The sequence below is a fragment of the Staurois parvus genome, unplaced genomic scaffold, assembly GCF_062004578.1.
Source record: "Staurois parvus isolate SC_StPar_1 unplaced genomic scaffold, SC_StPar_1.0 ptg000299l, whole genome shotgun sequence".
Taxonomy (NCBI): domain Eukaryota; kingdom Metazoa; phylum Chordata; class Amphibia; order Anura; family Ranidae; genus Staurois; species Staurois parvus.
The window spans coordinates 2298333-2315443 of NW_028318095.1; positions in this window are offsets into that span (position 1 = coordinate 2298333).

Below are 17111 nucleotides of genomic sequence, written 5' to 3' on the forward strand. Positions count from 1 at the left end.
TGATGATCTTATATAGGAAGGAAAATGAACATGGATAAGAGGAGGGGGCGGGGTGAAAAGGGGGGAGGGAGGGAAGGGGGGGACGCACCAGTCGTGGGTCAAGAATCTAATTGTTATAGAGTTAGTTTATCGGTATTTAACGATGCAGTTTGGGTTTTGTAGCCATCGAGACCATTGGTGTTTGAACTTGTGGTAGGAAGTATTATTGAGGGCTGTTCTTCTTTCCATATCGCATTGGAAGTTAAGGTCTGAGATAAGTGAGGAAAGGGAGGGAATTTTGGTAGAGTTCCATAATTTAGTAAGGTTGGTTTTAGCAGTTGCCAGTGTATGAATAATAATAGTGCGAGAATCCGTGAGGAATTTGTTGATTCCTATGAGGAGGAGAGCCAGGACAGGGTTTGGTGTTATTGCGGTGTCAGTTATTGTTGAGAGCAGTTGGAAAACACTGTTCCAATAGGATCTGAGGGATTTACATGCCCAAAGTATATGGAGAATTGATCCTGTTTCTCCACATTGTCTCCAGCAGGCGGATGAGCATTGAGGGTAGTATAAAGAGAGTTTGGTTGGGGTTAGGTACCATTGGTGCAAAATTTTCATGTATGATTCCCAGTGGGAGCTACAACAGGATGCTTTATGAGTGATGTTAAAGGTCTATTCCCATGTGTATGGAAGTATTGATTGTGCAAGAAGTTTCTCCCAACTGGATAGAGAGGAAGTCTGTAGGGAAAATTGTGCATTGGTTATATATGCATAAAAGTTTGAGATCCCTTTTTTTGGGTATTGCATTTTGTTTAAAGGGGATTTTCAAGAAATGTGGTATGTTTACCTTTTGTAAGGAGTGAGCTATTCTCAAGTAGGTGAAATGCTCTTTGGCAGGGAGGTTAAATTTTTCATGAAGGGTCAAGAAGGAATCTAAGTGGTGGGTTGTTTGGAGGTCTTGTATAGAAGATATGCCTCAGTCTTCCCATTGCAGTAGGTGTAAGGATGGGGTGATGAGATGTAATTGGAGTAAGTATTTGTTTGGTTTCTATCGAGTTAGGAGTAAGTCGTACCAGGCTTGTACGTTGGCTTGGATACAAGGGTGCTTGAGATGAATTTTGGATTGAGGAGTTTATGGTAATAACAGCAGGTCATGTGGAGCGAGTTGGGAGTGTGAAAGCGTTTCCATGGTGGACCATGTTTTTTCCGTAGTTGGGTGCCACCAGTAATAGAGGTGGCCCAGTAAAGTGACATTGTAATATGATTTTAAGTGTGGGAGACCTGCTCCTCCTCTGGACGTAGGGTGTATTAATAGGTTTGTAGTACATCTGGTTTTCTTTGCATTCCAGAGAAATTTAGTCAGTATCGCCTGTAATTTGGTAAAAAAGGTATTAGGAATGGGAATGGGAAGTGTGCGAAATATATAAAGGATTTTGGGTAGTATATTCATTTTCAGGGTTACTACTCCTCCCAATTTTGAGAGTGTTGATGTACGGAGATTATTAAGTTCTCTTGGGATGGATTCGAGCAATAGTTTGTGGTTTGAAGTATAAAGCTGATCTGTTGTGGTAGTAAGTTTGATTCCTAGGTATGGAATGCTGTGATGTTTCCAAGAAAAGGGGAATTGTTTGGTTAATATTTTTTGATTCTTAGTAGATGTGTCAAGGTTTAGAATAGAAGATTTCGGTTCATTAAGTTTGTAGTATGATATTTCCGAATAATTGCGGAGATGTTCACGAATCGATTGAAGCGATTTGACTAGGTTAGTTATCATTAGTATGATATCGTCTGCAAACAGACTAATTTTGTGTTCAGTTTTAAGGTGTGTAATACCTGTAAAGGTGGGATCGTCTCTGAGTTTTGAAGCTAAGGGTTTGATGAGTAACGTAAAGATTATGGGGGATAAGGGGCAGCCTTGTCTAGTACAGTTGGAAATGTCAAAAGTATGTGAGAGTGTGCCATTTGTTAATACTCTAGCAGAAGGGTTGGAGTATAGGGAGCGGATTGCAGAAAGCATCCAATCTGTAATTCCAAATTTTTGAAGTGTTAGCTGCATAAATTGCCAATGTATTCGATCGAATGCTTTTTCTGCATCTAGGGATAGGAATAGAGAGGGTTGTTTAGAGGTTTCTAAATTGTGGATGAGGGAAATGAGTCTTCTGGTTGCGTCTGGTGCTTGGCGACCAGGGATAAATCCTACTTGGTCCGGATAGACTAATGTGGGAAGGTAGGTAAGTAGTTGTCAGGGATGCGGGTGTGACCAGAAGTGTGTGGACTGACACAGGGAAACGTAGGCTTCAGATATAGTAAATAATATAATTTATTGAGACTAACAATACAAATATAAACGCAGTGCACCAAACCCCAAGCTAACACAAATACATACAACAAGGTGAAACAAACCCAAACATAAACTGATATAGATACACAGGTACATACACATATAGAGCACAACGTAGTCAGGCAGGCCGGGTCGATAACTATCGGGCAGGTAGGTACAGGAGGAGCAGGCGGAGAGAATGGTCAGGGTCACAAGCCAGGGATCAAACAGGAGAAGTCAGCAGAGGTCAGGATCAGGCAGGGTCGGCAACAAGTCAGGCAGGAACAGGAATGCAGGTTACAAGGTACAGGGGCCCATGGAAAAACACACACCAAGGCACAGACTGCAGGTCTGGCCATCCCTTAAATACACCACCTGCAATCAGCCCCAGGTGATGGCTAATTGCCGAAGTGAACCTCTGGTTGTTGAGAGCACCCGCTGGCCAGCCCTGGTACTGCAGCCCACAAGGCAGGTGAGTCCCACCACTATTGGCAAGTTCATTCCTGACAGTACCCCCCCTCAAGGAGCGGCCTCAGGACGCTCCAAACAGTCTTAGCTGGGCAAAATGTTCCACCGCCCGGGTCCGGTGACTGGCGGGATATCAAAGACTGGCATATCGGGCTGGGCACCGGACGGAGGCACTTCGGGCTGGACACCGGACGGAGGCACTTCGAGCTGGACACCGGAGGGAGGCACTTCGGGCTGGACACCGGACGGAGGCACTTCGGGCTGGACACCGGACGGAGGCACTTCGGGCTGGGCACCGGACGGAGGCACATCAGGCTGGACGCCGGATCACCAGGCGGAGCAGCGGGCACCGTTCCACCAGGCAGGGCGGTGGGCACCGGACCCCCAGGCGGAGCGGCAGGCACCAGGCAACCAGGCAGGGCAGCAGGCACCGGGTAACGAGGCAGGGCGGCAGGCACCGGGCCACCAGGCGGGGCAGCGGGCAACCAGGCAGGGCGGCAGGCAGCGGGCAACCAGGCTGGGCGGCATGCACCGGGCCCCCAGGCGGAGCGGCGGACACCGGCTCCCAGGTGGAGCTGCAGGCACCGGGCAACCAGGCAGGGCGGCAGGCACCGGGCAACCAGGCAGGGCGGCAGGCACCGGGCAACCAGGCAGGGCGGCGGGCACTGGGCCCCCAGGCAGAGAGGCGGGCACCGGGCCCCCAGGCGGAGCAGCGGGCACCGGGCAACCAGGCAGGGCAGCAGGCACCGGGCAACCAGGCAGGGCGGCAGACACCGGGCAACCAGGCAGGGCGGCAGGCACCGGGCCCCCAGGCAGGGCGGCAGGCACCGGGCCCCCAGATGGAGCGGCGGGCACCGGGCCATCTGGCTCGACAGCGGGCATCGGGTCACCAGGTACAACAGCAGGCACCGGGTCATCAGACATTGGATCGTCTTGCTTGACCGCGGGCACCAGGTCATCTGGCTCAACAGCGGGCATCGGGTCACCAGGCACGACAGCGGGCATTGGGTCAACAGGCATCAGGTCATCTGGCTCGACAGCGGGCACCGAGTCATCTGGCAAGGCAGTGGGCACCGAGTCACCAGGCGTGACAGCTGGCTCTGAGTCAACTGGCGGAACAGCGGGCATCGAGTCGTCTGGCAAGACTGCGGGCACCGAGTCATCTGGCAAGACTGCGGGCACCGAGTCGTCTGGCAAGACTGCGTGCACCGAGTCATCTGGCGGAACAGCGGGCATCGAGTTGTCTGGCAAGACTGCGGGCACCGAGTCGTCTGGCAAGACTGCGGGCACTGAGTCGTCTGGCATAATAGGATCATCAGGCTGGATCAGTTCATCAGGCTGGGTAGAGACATCATGCTGGGTAAGGACATCCTGCTGGGTAAGGACATCAGGCTGGGTAAGGGCATCAGGCTGGGTAGAGACATCAGGCTGAATAGAGACATCATGCTGGGTAGAGACATCATGCTGGGTAAAGACATCAGGCTGGGTAGAGACATCAGGCTGAATTGTGGGCGCCGAGGCACCAGGCTGCACCACAGAAGGTGGGTTCTCAGATGGCAGGCTGACCGGTTTGGATACTGGCAGGATGGTATTGGTTGGAAAGAATTTTCGCCTTTTCCTGGTTTTAGTTACCGAAGCACTGTAAGTAAGCGCAGGTTTGTAAACGGATGGAGCAGCTGAGGACAGAGAAGAGCTGGAGGATGGAGCAGTTGCTACAGAGGACTTCTTTACAGGGTTAAAGAAAAGAGTGGGAGCAGAGGACTGATATGTGGTAGTTAGCAGAGTATACTGGGCCGTCACTGGGGGTGCTATCGGGGATGCAGGAAGAGTGCCTTGAGTGGAGGAATGATGTTGTAAGCTGACTGAGGCTGGGTGCAACAAGTCTGACCATGTCTGCAGTATGGGTTGAACAAAGCTTAGCTTACACAAAGCCTGTCTGGTCAAAGACTGCACTGCGTTTATACAATCTCTTAGTACCTGTTGTGAACATGCAGAATAACGCTCCAGAAAGTAATCCACATCATCCTCTAATAACCATACCAGGGACTCTACCTGGTCGGCACTAAATGGCGGCAAAAATTCATCCCTGCATTCGGGGGTACCAGATGAAACCAACTCAGCACAAACCTGAATCAATGGCTGCACCTCAGAGAATTCTGTGCCCTGATCTACTAGGCAATGAACAATCCTTATGCACTCTAGTAGTTGATCCCTGGGATACTCCTTCAGAGTCTGATAAGCATAATCCCTATCATCAAACACTAGCAGACATAAATACACCACCTCATCAAGATCCATCCTTCCCAACAGCAATAAGTCAAGATGGCTTCCCTGTGCAGCCACTTCTGGTCAGGATTGGCCTTGGTGTAATGTCAGGGATGCGGGTGTGACCAGAAGTGTGTGGACTGACACAGGGAAACGTAGGCTTCAGATATAGTAAATAATATAATTTATTGAGACTAACAATACAAATATAAACGCAGTGCACCAAACCCCAAGCTAACACAAATACATACAACAAGGTGAAACAAACCTAAACTGATATAGATACACAGGTACATACACATATAGAGCACAATGTAGTCAGGCAGGCCGGGTCGATAACTATCAGGCAGGTAGGTACAGGAGGAGCAGGCGAAATGGTCAGGGTCACAAGCCAGGGATCAAACAGGAGAAGTCAGCAGAGGTCAGGATCAGGCAGGGTCGGCAACAAGTCAGGCAGGAACAGGAACAGGAATGCAGGTTACAAGGTACAGGGGCTCATGGAAAAACACACACCAAGGCACAGACTGTAGGTCTGGCCATCCCTTAAATACACCACCTGCAATCAGCCCCAGGTGATGGCTAATTGCCGAAGTGAACCTCTGGTTGTTGAGAGCACCCGCTGGCCAGCCCTGGTACTGCAGCCCACAAGGCAGGTGAGTCCCACCACTATTGGCAAGTCCATTCCTGACAGTAGTCTTTGTGCTATAATTTTTGCATAGAGTTTTATGTCCGTCTTTAGTAAGGAAATTGGTCTGTAGTTCTGGACAAGTTCGGGGTCCTTGCCTGGTTTTGGAATGGTGGTAATTATGGATTGTAGCATTTCGTTGGGGAATTCACCTGTAGAGGCGGCATGGTTGAAGAGAACGGTGAGATGTGGTGTAAGATCAGGGGCAAATATTTTGTAGAATTCGTTATTAAAGCCAGCATTCCCTGGAGATTTATTCAGAGGTAAAATTTTTATGTTTTTGGCTATTTCTGCGGAAGAAATGGGGGTAGAGATAGAAGTGAGCTGTGATGGGGTAAGTTGTGGGAGATTTGTGGTATTTAGAAACTTTTGTATGGATATTGTTGTTGGTTGGGATGTATCTGGGTCATCTTTAATATTATATAGTGTTTGGTAGTATGTTGCAAAAACGTTGGCTATGTCTTGCAGGTTTGTGAGAGATGTATGAGTAGTTGGGTGTTGGATTAAGAGTAGTTTGGATTTGAGACATCTTTGTTTAATTAGTTTTGTTAACAGTGAATTTGCCCTGTTGCCTAGAGAGTAGAATTGTGCTTTCGTTTTTTGAAGGTTAAGGTCATATTTGTACAGTAGAAGGGTTCAGAGTTTGTTTCTGTCTGAGGTTAGTGACTCGTGTGTGGAGAGGTTTGGTTTTTTTTTATTGATTTATTCTTTTAGTTTTATGGATGCTAGAAGTTGGTCAATTTTCTGGGTTCTTTGTTTATTGATGCGAGAATTAAGTTGTATGAGGATACCTCTCATGTATGCTTTGTAAATGGACCATAATGTTGTTATAGAGGTGGGTGGTGTTAAATTCAAAAAATACTTTGTGAGCTTCTAGCAAGTGTTTTTGGTTGTCTGGATTCTTCAATATCAAGGAATTCAGTCTCCAAATTCGGGGGATTGACGAATGTTGCTTGTCGTCCAGGGTTATGTTGATTGGAGCGCGATCAGACCAGGTTATGGTGCCAATTTTGGATGATGTTACATGTTGTAGCGTCCATTTATCCGTAATAAAGAAGTCGATTCTGGAGTAGGATAGGTGAGATGGGGAGTAGTAGGTGTAGTCTCTTTCGGTGCTGTGGTGGCATCTCCAGATGTCATATAGATCATGGTCATGTAGGAAACGATTAAAGTTATGTTTTGGGGAGCGCTTGTTGGTGGAAGAATCCAGGAGTGGGTTGCCGATTATGTTGAAGTCTCCACCAATGAGAAGTCTGTCTTCTTTGTGAGAAGAGATGGTGGAAAGGAGTTTGTGGTAGAATTGCAATTGGTTATTGTTGGGTCCATAAACATTTACTAGGATATATGGTATATCGTTGACTTTGCAGATTAAGATATGGTAGCGCCCTTGAGAGTCTGCTATTTCTGAGATGTGATGGAATTGTATAGAGTCTTTTACAGCTGTAATGACTCCATTTTTTTCTTGGAGTTAGTAGCCATATAAATGTGGGAGAATCGGTGCAGTTGTAGTTTAGGGGTCCTGATGGTTGTGAAATGTGTTTCTTGTATGAAGAGTATATCAGCATGAAGTATACGGGCTTCCTTTTGGAGCATGGACCTTATAAAGCGGGAGTTTAGACCCCGAACATTAAGTGATGTTATGTCAATCATTTTGTTGTCCGCTGGTTGAGTTGGTGGAGTAGAGGAGTAGAGGAGTCGTTTCTGGGCGTATTGACATGAGTTGGAAAGACTTGATAGGACAGGAGAGATTTCTATGCGTTTGGTAGAGTGGTATGGGTTCGCTCGATGCTGCGTGTGATATATTCCATGTTGTTTGGTTGGTTTCAGGAGGACAGTTGGTTCGGATGATCGACTGATGGTGAAGGGGGGGGGGGGGGGTGGAAGTAAAAAAAAGACTTGCAGAAAATGCAAGCAACATGAGTAACAGGGAGTGCTCCTTCAAAACAGAGGGGTATGAACAAGCATAGACCACAGGAAGGGTCATGCCAAGCAGTGTCTCGTAACGTGAGAATATTTTGTAAAGGGCCGTTGCCAGAGAATAGTATGTTGAGGTATAGCGTCCGAGGTGGTCAGGTTCACTTGGTGGGGCTCAGCGGGAATTATGTTCCTTGTCTTCAATAGGTCGATGCCTGCCTCTAAGGTTTTGATTGTATGTATTCTGCCCTGGTGTCTGACGGTCAATTTTGTGGGAAACCCCATTGATAGCCTATTCCGTGGTTTCGTTACAATCTGATGTTTGCGTGTGCTGGTGGGAGCGGGGGGGGGGGGGGTTTGGCTGCTGTCATTATTTTTTCTTTGATATGGTAGAAGCGGATGTGAGCCAGAACATCTCTGGAGATTGACGCTGATAGGAATGCGGGTTTGGGTATTCTATGTGCTCGATCTATGGCGAGCTCCATATTTGAGAGAGATGGGATGAGGTGTTTCATGTATTGTTGAAAATATGATAGTAGTGTATCGTTGGCGATATTTTCAGGGATGCCTCTGAATTTTATGTTGTTGCGTCTTGAGCGATCTTCCAGATCCGCTAGTTTCAGGTCAATTTCAGAAGTATGGTCATCATGTGCATCAATTAAATCGTTATGCGCTGTAATTATGTCTCCCATTCTTGTTTCAATATGGCGTAATCTGTGTTCTTGTTGCTGAACCATGTTTGAGATCTGGGATAGTGAAACTGTGATATCGTTATACAGTGTTTGTCGTAGGGATAATAGCATGTTCTTCATGCATATTTCTGTGATAGGCTGTTCTGAGGCAGGGAAAGATTCTATCAGAGAAGGTTCTGCGATGTGCTGAGGTGATGGCTGAATGAGAGGCTGACAGGCAGATAGTGAATCTTAATATAGATGGGGTCTACATTTGGCTGGGCTGCTTGTGGTGGGTGACAGGAGGGGAGATGACTCACCTGGGTCCCCAGGGTATAGTGGAGAGCGGAGTCTGATGTACAGCTGCTGGGATCTGCTGTCTCCCTCATGGCTGCTGTGTCCTGTGTCCGTGCAGCCGGCGCCATCTTGGATTCCTGCTGTGACAGCAGGGAAGAATTGTGTTAGTCTCCCTAGCTGTCCAGGAGTTTTGCGGCGGTGAGACATGGCACAGAGGGTTGTACACCCTTTATCTTTGTTGCCGTGCTGTTTATGTCCCTCGGGGCCAGGGTGTGCCGTGATGTGTCCGGCGGGTGGACGGAGCTGAGCTTAAAGTGCGTCCATCCAGGAGCCGGCCGCCAACATGGACTATTTTAATCTTTATGCTGCTAGAATTAGTAAATGGATAGCAAAGTATATCATATTTATGTGTGTTTTTACATTTCTTCTTCTACATCCTAGCAGTCTTTAAGAGGGGAGGGGGGGGGGTTCTCAGCTCAGCCAATGCCTGAGTTAAGGGCAGATGGATTCCAGGAAGTAGATGCTACATAAATCATCCACCCTTACTCAAGATGGCCACTGGCAGAAATGCCAGGGCATGTTCTTCATAATGATTTCTCAGCAAAAAAAGCATGGTGACATGGATGGATGGGTGAGTTTTCTTTGAATATTAACAATGAATTAAATAGCTTAAGTTCTGCATAAAGTGCCAGTCTCTCATTTTCCCCAGCCTCCCTTTTCACCCTTAGCATTCCAATCAGCTACAGAAAGAGAACAAGAAAACCACTGTGTAAGTTCAAGGTTGTAGCTTTCATGGGCTAAGGACTCTCTACCCCCCCCCCCCCCTTCCCCCTTACGTGGCAGCACCAAAGTGCCAAAGAGGCCAAGCACCAGTGCTATCATGTGGAAGAGGGGCGAGTCACATGCTCTCCATGCCTGGTAGTAAAGAACATTTCTATTTAGAGGGGAGAAAAAGAATATTTAAAGCTATTACATATTAGATGGAGTTGGGTATAGTTATAGCCCCATTAGTTTTTTATAAAAATATTTTGTAATCTCTATCCTAATTTAAAGGGGAGCAGATAATTTCTTAGACAGATGACAATAGAACAAGTGTCCTTGTTGGAAGATTTCCCCTATATTACTGGTAGTTAATAAAACTTTTGATGATAAATTAAGAGAGAGTTCCATCATCAATAAAAACTTGAAAGGGGTTCTAATTTCTCACTACCCTATCCAAAACTGGAAAAAAAGGTTTGGCTTTAGATACACTAAGCCTGGGTTCACACTGGATCCAACTTTGAAATAGCACAATTTCAAAGCTTCATGTCAGTGCAATTTCAATTGCAAATTGGAAGATATCTGGGCAACCTCATGGGCAGATGTCTATGCAAGTTTCACCTGAAATCGCAAAAAGTAATGCAGGAACTACTTTCAAATCTTTGAAAAGACTTTGTCGAAGGCTCACCAATTTGAACTGTTCCATTGCAAACAATAGGGTACAATTTGTCATGTGATTTGAAACTGTCAAATCTGTCAAGTCTGGGAAATAAGGGGTAAACATACACATTTTGGAGAATGGATACCTTAGACCTCTGGCCAACATCTATTCATGAGACAGTAACAATTTTTGCTGAGAACTTCAGGGGGCACTGGAACCTGTTAGGTTTCATTTGTTTGGTTGTCTTCATAGAACTATTCAGAGGAAATGCTGCTTCCAGTCGTTAATGTTGACCTTAATTTTTTAACTGAACTGAAAAAAACTGCCATTGCAGTGGGGCTCCCCGTGCACCAAAAGGATTAAATGTTAATTTTGTTAATAGAAATTTTTCCTATTGATTTTAAATCTGTTGTGACTGCTGCTTCCACCAGTTGATTCAGGTCTATTACCATTTAATATAACAAAAATCAGGTGTCACATTGAACGCTACCTAAAAATAGTTTTTTTTTTTTCAAGTTAAAGGAATCGGGTTTAGGTGCTGCTGTATTTTAAGCTAAATATAAATTTAAAAAAAAAACAATTACAAATCCAAAATATGTGGTGCCAGAATATGATGGCATTGACTGTAAAATACTGTTCCATAACACCACATACAGCTTAAAGTGGTATTAGTACCCAAAAAACAAACATTTATTATATTGCAACTTACCAATTCTTAGATGTGATGGCTACATTTTTTTTTTTTTTCTTAGGCTTTATTTTTGTTGTCATCTGATGATCCAGCCAGTAAGTCTGTTTAAATTTAAAACAGAACAAGATCTCCTACAAATGTAGCAGTTTAGAGTGTTGAGACAAATCATTTAGCACTGACAGAGTTGGGGGAGTTGCAATAATCAGCTTTTATTTATATACTGTAAGTAAAACCTTTAACCTAAAAGGAAAAAAAAAACTCTTGCTGTGTAACTGCAGTGTGCACTGGAGTTTGGCTTCAATTTGTTAGTGCATCTAAATCTGCTGGTACATCTAACACTCCTGTCCCACCAGACTGACAATGTTACTGTCCAGTGGTGCCCTGTGCTCCTTCATCCAGAGTGAGGACACTCTACTACAGAAGGTGTGTTACTGGCCAGATCACCAGCTGAAAACAGGAAACCAAGCCTAAAAAAAAAGAAAACTAACACAGCCACCACATCTAATGATTGGTAAGCTGCAATATATTTATTTTTTTGTTTGGGATTCAATACCGCTGTGCTGGCATCTCCCAAGCATGTAATTTAAAAGACCCTTTCCTCACTGTATGGTATTTAAATAAAACATTTTTTTTGCCTTGTTAAATGTCCCTAAGGGCTATCTTGTGGTTTTTTGAGAATAGGTTGCCTATTAGCCCACAAAATAGCCAAAATTTAACAACAGCATCTACCCTCCATTAACTTAATTTCACTGCTGCTAATTTCGGGTCAGGTTTAAAAATTTTAGACATGTGTCAGTGAAACCATTCCAAATCCCCCTACAAACTACCCAGCAAGCGCGCACACACACACACACACACACACACACACACACACACACACACACACACACACACAGATTTGCAATTAACAATCATTTGCTAAATGTTACAATAACTTCTGCAGCATAGACTGAAAGCTTTTGCAGTTGTGTGGTATTCATTGTAGTAATGCAGTGTGTATCTCTGTTGTAGATGTTATTGGCAGTAAGCTTGACCAAAAAAAAAAAAAATCATTCTTGCACTTAGACTTGATATGGGTATGTAGGAAATACAAGACAGGCACTGCGTCACCCTAAGTTTTACAAACGTTAAATGTAATGATTCATAATTTTTCTTCTCTTTCTGCATACCAGTTATCATTAGGGTAGACATTCATATTTTCAGAGCATCTTTTACTGCTGGGCAGAAGGAGGCCAAGTGAGGTGAAGGATCAGCTTATTTGCAAAGCAGCAACTAACTGTAACAAATGGGTGCCTTATGTAGGCCTTATCATATATTTTTTTATAGCTTTGTTATACAGGGCAGCAGGGGTGCGCAAAATCACGTATATATACATAGGGGGCACGCGCATGCTCTACCCATGCCGCTATTTGCGGCCTCGGCTGTCAATTACTGTATGTAAAAAATACAGTTCTCTCTCCTTTCAGCTCTGGCACACTGCTTTGTATGGTTCTGCATAGCAGAGGCATGCAAAGCAGTGTGCTTAAAGTGTAAAGCACTAACACAGCCCTCAGTAAAACAGCACACAGTTAACCCATTGATCTCCCCACAGTAGTTAACTACTTCCTGACCAGTGTTATTAGTACAGTGTCAGAGCTTTTTATTAATACTAATCACTGTATTGGTGTCACTGGGGATGTAAGTGATACCAAGTCAGTTCCCCCCCAGTGTCAGAATGCACGCCGCAGTCCCACAGTCCCGCTATAAGTCGTTGATCACTGCCATTATTAGTAAAAATAAAATATAAATCCCAGTATATATACCGCCATTTGTAGACGCTATAACTTTCACATAAACCAATTAATTTACACGTATCGGGATTTTTTTCAGCAAAGACATGTAGCACAATACATTTTGGCCTAAATTTATGACGAAATTAGATTTTTTTATTTTTTTTACTGGACATGTTTAATAGCAAAAAGTCAAAAATATTGTTTTTTTGTCTAAAAATTAATGGTCTTTTTTTATAGTGCAAAAAATGTAAAAAAGCACAGGCGATCAAATACCACCGAAATAAAGCTCTATTCGTGGGGAAAAAAATTATGTAAGTTTCATTTGGGTGCAGCGTTGCATGACCACGTAATTGTCCGTTAAAGTAACACAGTGCCGTATCGCAAAAAATGGCCTGGTCAGGAAGGGGGGTAAATCCTCTGGAGAGCAAGTGGTTAAATTAATATTGTTCTATTGAAACAGTGTATTTTCTTTAAGAAAGTTGAAGCTAGCATCGTTTGCAGGAGGAATGCAAACAGGGGGTTAGGTTTTCATTAGAGATGGATAGTATTATGGTTGGGGTTAAAGAAGGGTTAGGCAGCCAATAGATTATTCAATTTTCTTTCTTTCCACTACAGGTGGAAATGCTTCAAGCAGTGCTATTGTGTTCTGCCGGTGAGGGCACGGGGAGCCTTCCCGACGGGCAGAACACAGTGATTACTGCTAGCAACTATAGGCACTGGCAGTAATCGCATGTAGAAAAAGCCAACAAACCGACTGTACCCAAGTCAATCAATGCAGTGACTTTTGTACAATTAGCCTGCCCATAGATGGATCGAATCTTGGCCTGTCCCTGCTGATGAAAAAGCCAAATTTTGATCCATGTATGACCGACTTAAGTGCCAGGGCTATAAGGAGGTTTAGCATTAACAAAACAGTTAGTGTTAGGTCTAGTGTTAGGGTTAGGGTTGGGGTTTCAGGAAAGGTTATTGTTAGGGTTAATGGGAGAGTTAAGCTGGGTATACAATAGTAGAATTTCAAACAAACGTGTACAAAAATTCTCAGAACATTCAAAAGTAAGTTAATATTTCATTTGCTTTAAACATTCGATGTTGGAATGAATGGAATTTTTACCAAACGAAAACCTCATACACTGATAAACATTTGTACATTTGACAAAAAAAATTCAACCTGCTCCTTCAAATTTTCTTGACACATTTGAAATTGCATTTGAAAGCAAAGATTGGTTTGAACCCACTAATAAGTAGAGGAGCAAATGAACGTTCTTACAATACTACAATGGAAAATGTCAAATTAAATTCTTCTAGCATATACCCAGCTTTATTGTAAGGGTTGGGGTTACAGTAAGAGTTAGGTTTATCGGGAGTGTTAGCATTAGGGTCACAGGGAGAGTTTGTGTTATGGTTATAGGCAGGGTTGGTCAGAGGGTTGTGGATACAAGGAGGATGAGGCTTCTAAGAAGAGTTATGGTTAGGGCTATAGGGAGGGGTTGTAGTGAGGTTTAGTTAGGGTTTTAGGAAGGGTTAGGGCTGGGGAATCCAGGTAGCATTAGTGTGAGGAGTATTATGGTAGGCCTTGTGTCTGTGCATGGAGCTCAGTAACACCAAGCTTTTGGTGTTGAAAGCAAACACATTAATCTGTATATATACAGCATACATACCTTTCAAATGAGAACCCATTCTAAGTGATCTTTCTTATTTTACATTTATAGAAATGATACTAATCTTTTCTCTTGAAATCCCCTGAACATAAATCATAATACGCATTGTTGATTGTGTTACTTTTCCTATATTAACACATAATTTATGTCTCAATGACACACCGTCTTTGATTGAAACCTGATTGATTCCAGCAATGACAGAACGAGGTGACAGAATACTGATTTGTATGATGTTTATAGCATTGATGATGGCAGCTTTGAACTAGAAGAAGTTCATATAACATAAGTCATGTTTTTTACAATCAACGCAGGGCTGACATTTTCCCCAATTGCACCCGTGTGATTCATTTATATGAAAATGAGCAGATGAATACTGAGACACGGGACATGACTATGACAATGTTCAGTGACAATCCTGGTGTGCTCGGCACTCAATATTTCCCACTCATGAGAAGGGATATCATCATCTCCTGTAGACTCTCCACGCTATGGTGCCAATATGCATTTATTAGTCATTTATTTGGAAGATTGTTCACTTGTTTTTGTCTCATTGTGACCACAACATGAAGGATAGATACTTAAGAAAATATCTTATACCAACAATAGAAAATATAGATGTTTTATTTATATAGTTACAAAGGAACGCAAATGTATAAAAGTAACCCTTTACATGATAAAGAAATATACTAAAAATAAACACACTTCAGCAGCTTTCGTGTTTGTTCTTTATTTTAATTTATAAGGAAACCTTTAACATGAGGCACCAACATTGGATGGCAGCATAAACTGGGGAGAACCGTGACCGATTTAAAATTTACAGGGTGGTGCACACTGGAAGGGACAACCAAATGTCCACCTCATCATATCACGACTCGATTACTGCAACTCCCTCCTTATTGGCCTGCCTCGCAGCTGGCTATCCCCGCTTCAGTCGATTCCTGAATACGGCTGCCAGACCTATTCACCTTTCCAACCGCTCCATTTACGCCACCCCCCTCTGCCAATCCCTCCACTGGCTTCCGATTGCACAACGGATCAAATTCAAAATCCTAACACTGACGTACAAAGCTGTCCACCATACTGCCCCAAACTACATCACCAACCTAATATCCAAATACCACCCTACATGCACTCTCCGCTCCTCACAAGACCTCCTTCTCTCTATTTCCCTGGTCTCCTCCTCCCATGCCCGCCTCCAGGACTTCTCCAGGGTGTCACCCATCCTCTGGAACTCCCTGCCCCAACCCATCAGATTATCACCTACTCTCCTCTCCTTTAGGCGCACCCTGAAAACCCACCTCTTCAGGGAAGCCTACCCCACCCCCTGCTAACTTGCTGACCTCCTCCACTCCTCCTACCACTCCATCCCCCACAGCTTTCTCCTCCTGTGCCACCATTCCCTCCCTCCTAGATTGTAAGCTCAAAAGAGCAGGGCCCTCGATCCCCTCATGTTTTGCATTGTATTGTATTGTTATTGTTCTGTCCCCCATTGTAATGTACAGCGCTGAGCGAACTATTGGCGCTTTATAAATAATGTATAATAATAATAATAACATTACATTCTTAAACACGATGTTTAAGAAGAAGCAGTGTCAATTTCAGTCACCCAACCACTTAAATAAAAACAATCTGTTTTTTAATTTTTTTCTTGCAAATGATTGGGTGACTGAAGTGACCACAGCTTCAGCCCACTTAATAAATAGAGATGGGCTGAATGTTCGGGTCAAACATCAGTTTGACTCAAACATCGGCCATTCGTGTGTTCAGTGAACACAGAAACGGCAAGGGCATTTGGCAGGCTGTTCGCCCGTGAGTTCCAGCATATGCTCCAGCAGTCCGAACAGAGCGGCGGCCATCTTTAACATCTCTCCTCAAGCTCCCCCTGCAGCTGCTGGCTGGCACAGTGGCTCCATCACTTAGAGAACAGAGCCCTGCTACTGACGAATTACATTAGGGCCTGTTTTTACTACCACATTGTAATTGTATTTAACCGCTTTTTATTAAAGTTGACCTGGAATACTGCACTTAGATGCACCTTCCTGTTTCACATTCTTTGTAAAGTGAAGCTTTATTTTATTTACTAAGCTCTGGAGCAACTGCCCTTGCAAAGTGCAACTGCACTTTGCAAAGTGCAGTCTATTTGCCTTTAGTAAATCAACCCCAGTATCTATTTCTCCTTGCTACAGAAGAAGATTTAAAAACAAAAAAAAAGTTTTGTAAAAAAAAAAAAAGAATAATAATAATATCATAGCTAGATCAGGGTTTGACCTAAATCAGGGTCAGGGTCAGGGTTAGGGTAAAAAGGCATTGCCAGGGTCAACGATCAAAGTTCATGGGTTGGAGGTAGGCTTTCAAAAAAGCAAAATGCTTGTTGTTGTTTCTGAGCAGCACTATGGGTAAAAAAAGCAAATAACATACACTTATGTGATATTGCTGCAATCATTGGGAGTGATGAGTGTTTTGGGTTGTTCTTTGGTGGTAGGTCATTGTAATGGCAAGAAATATAAAGCTATAGTTCAAAAAACTTATATTTTTTTACTATCATTTGTCCTATATTTACTTCTCAATTTGTCCTGAAAAAAAAACAACAATGTATAGTTCATCTGGATACTTTAAAGTGTTACTAAACCCAGGACCCTGCATTGACTATATCTGATTTCCCACAGTACACAGAACATGGAATGCAATTATTTTAGTAAATATAAACTGCTAAATACCTTTTCTCATCAGCAGTTAGAGCAGTCTTGTGACTTCAGATGAGCACTGGTTAAAGCTTATAGGAGTTTTTTTTCTGCTTTAGGAGGATGCAAGACCCCTGACCTCTTTCTGAACAGTGCTGATTGGCCCTGTACTGATCAAATGCACTCTCCCAAGAAAAAAAAACCCTATCTAGCAATATACACTAAACTGAGCATGTGCAGAATGGCTACGGTTCAGTCTGTCTTATCAGGAGATAAGATGTGGACATTTG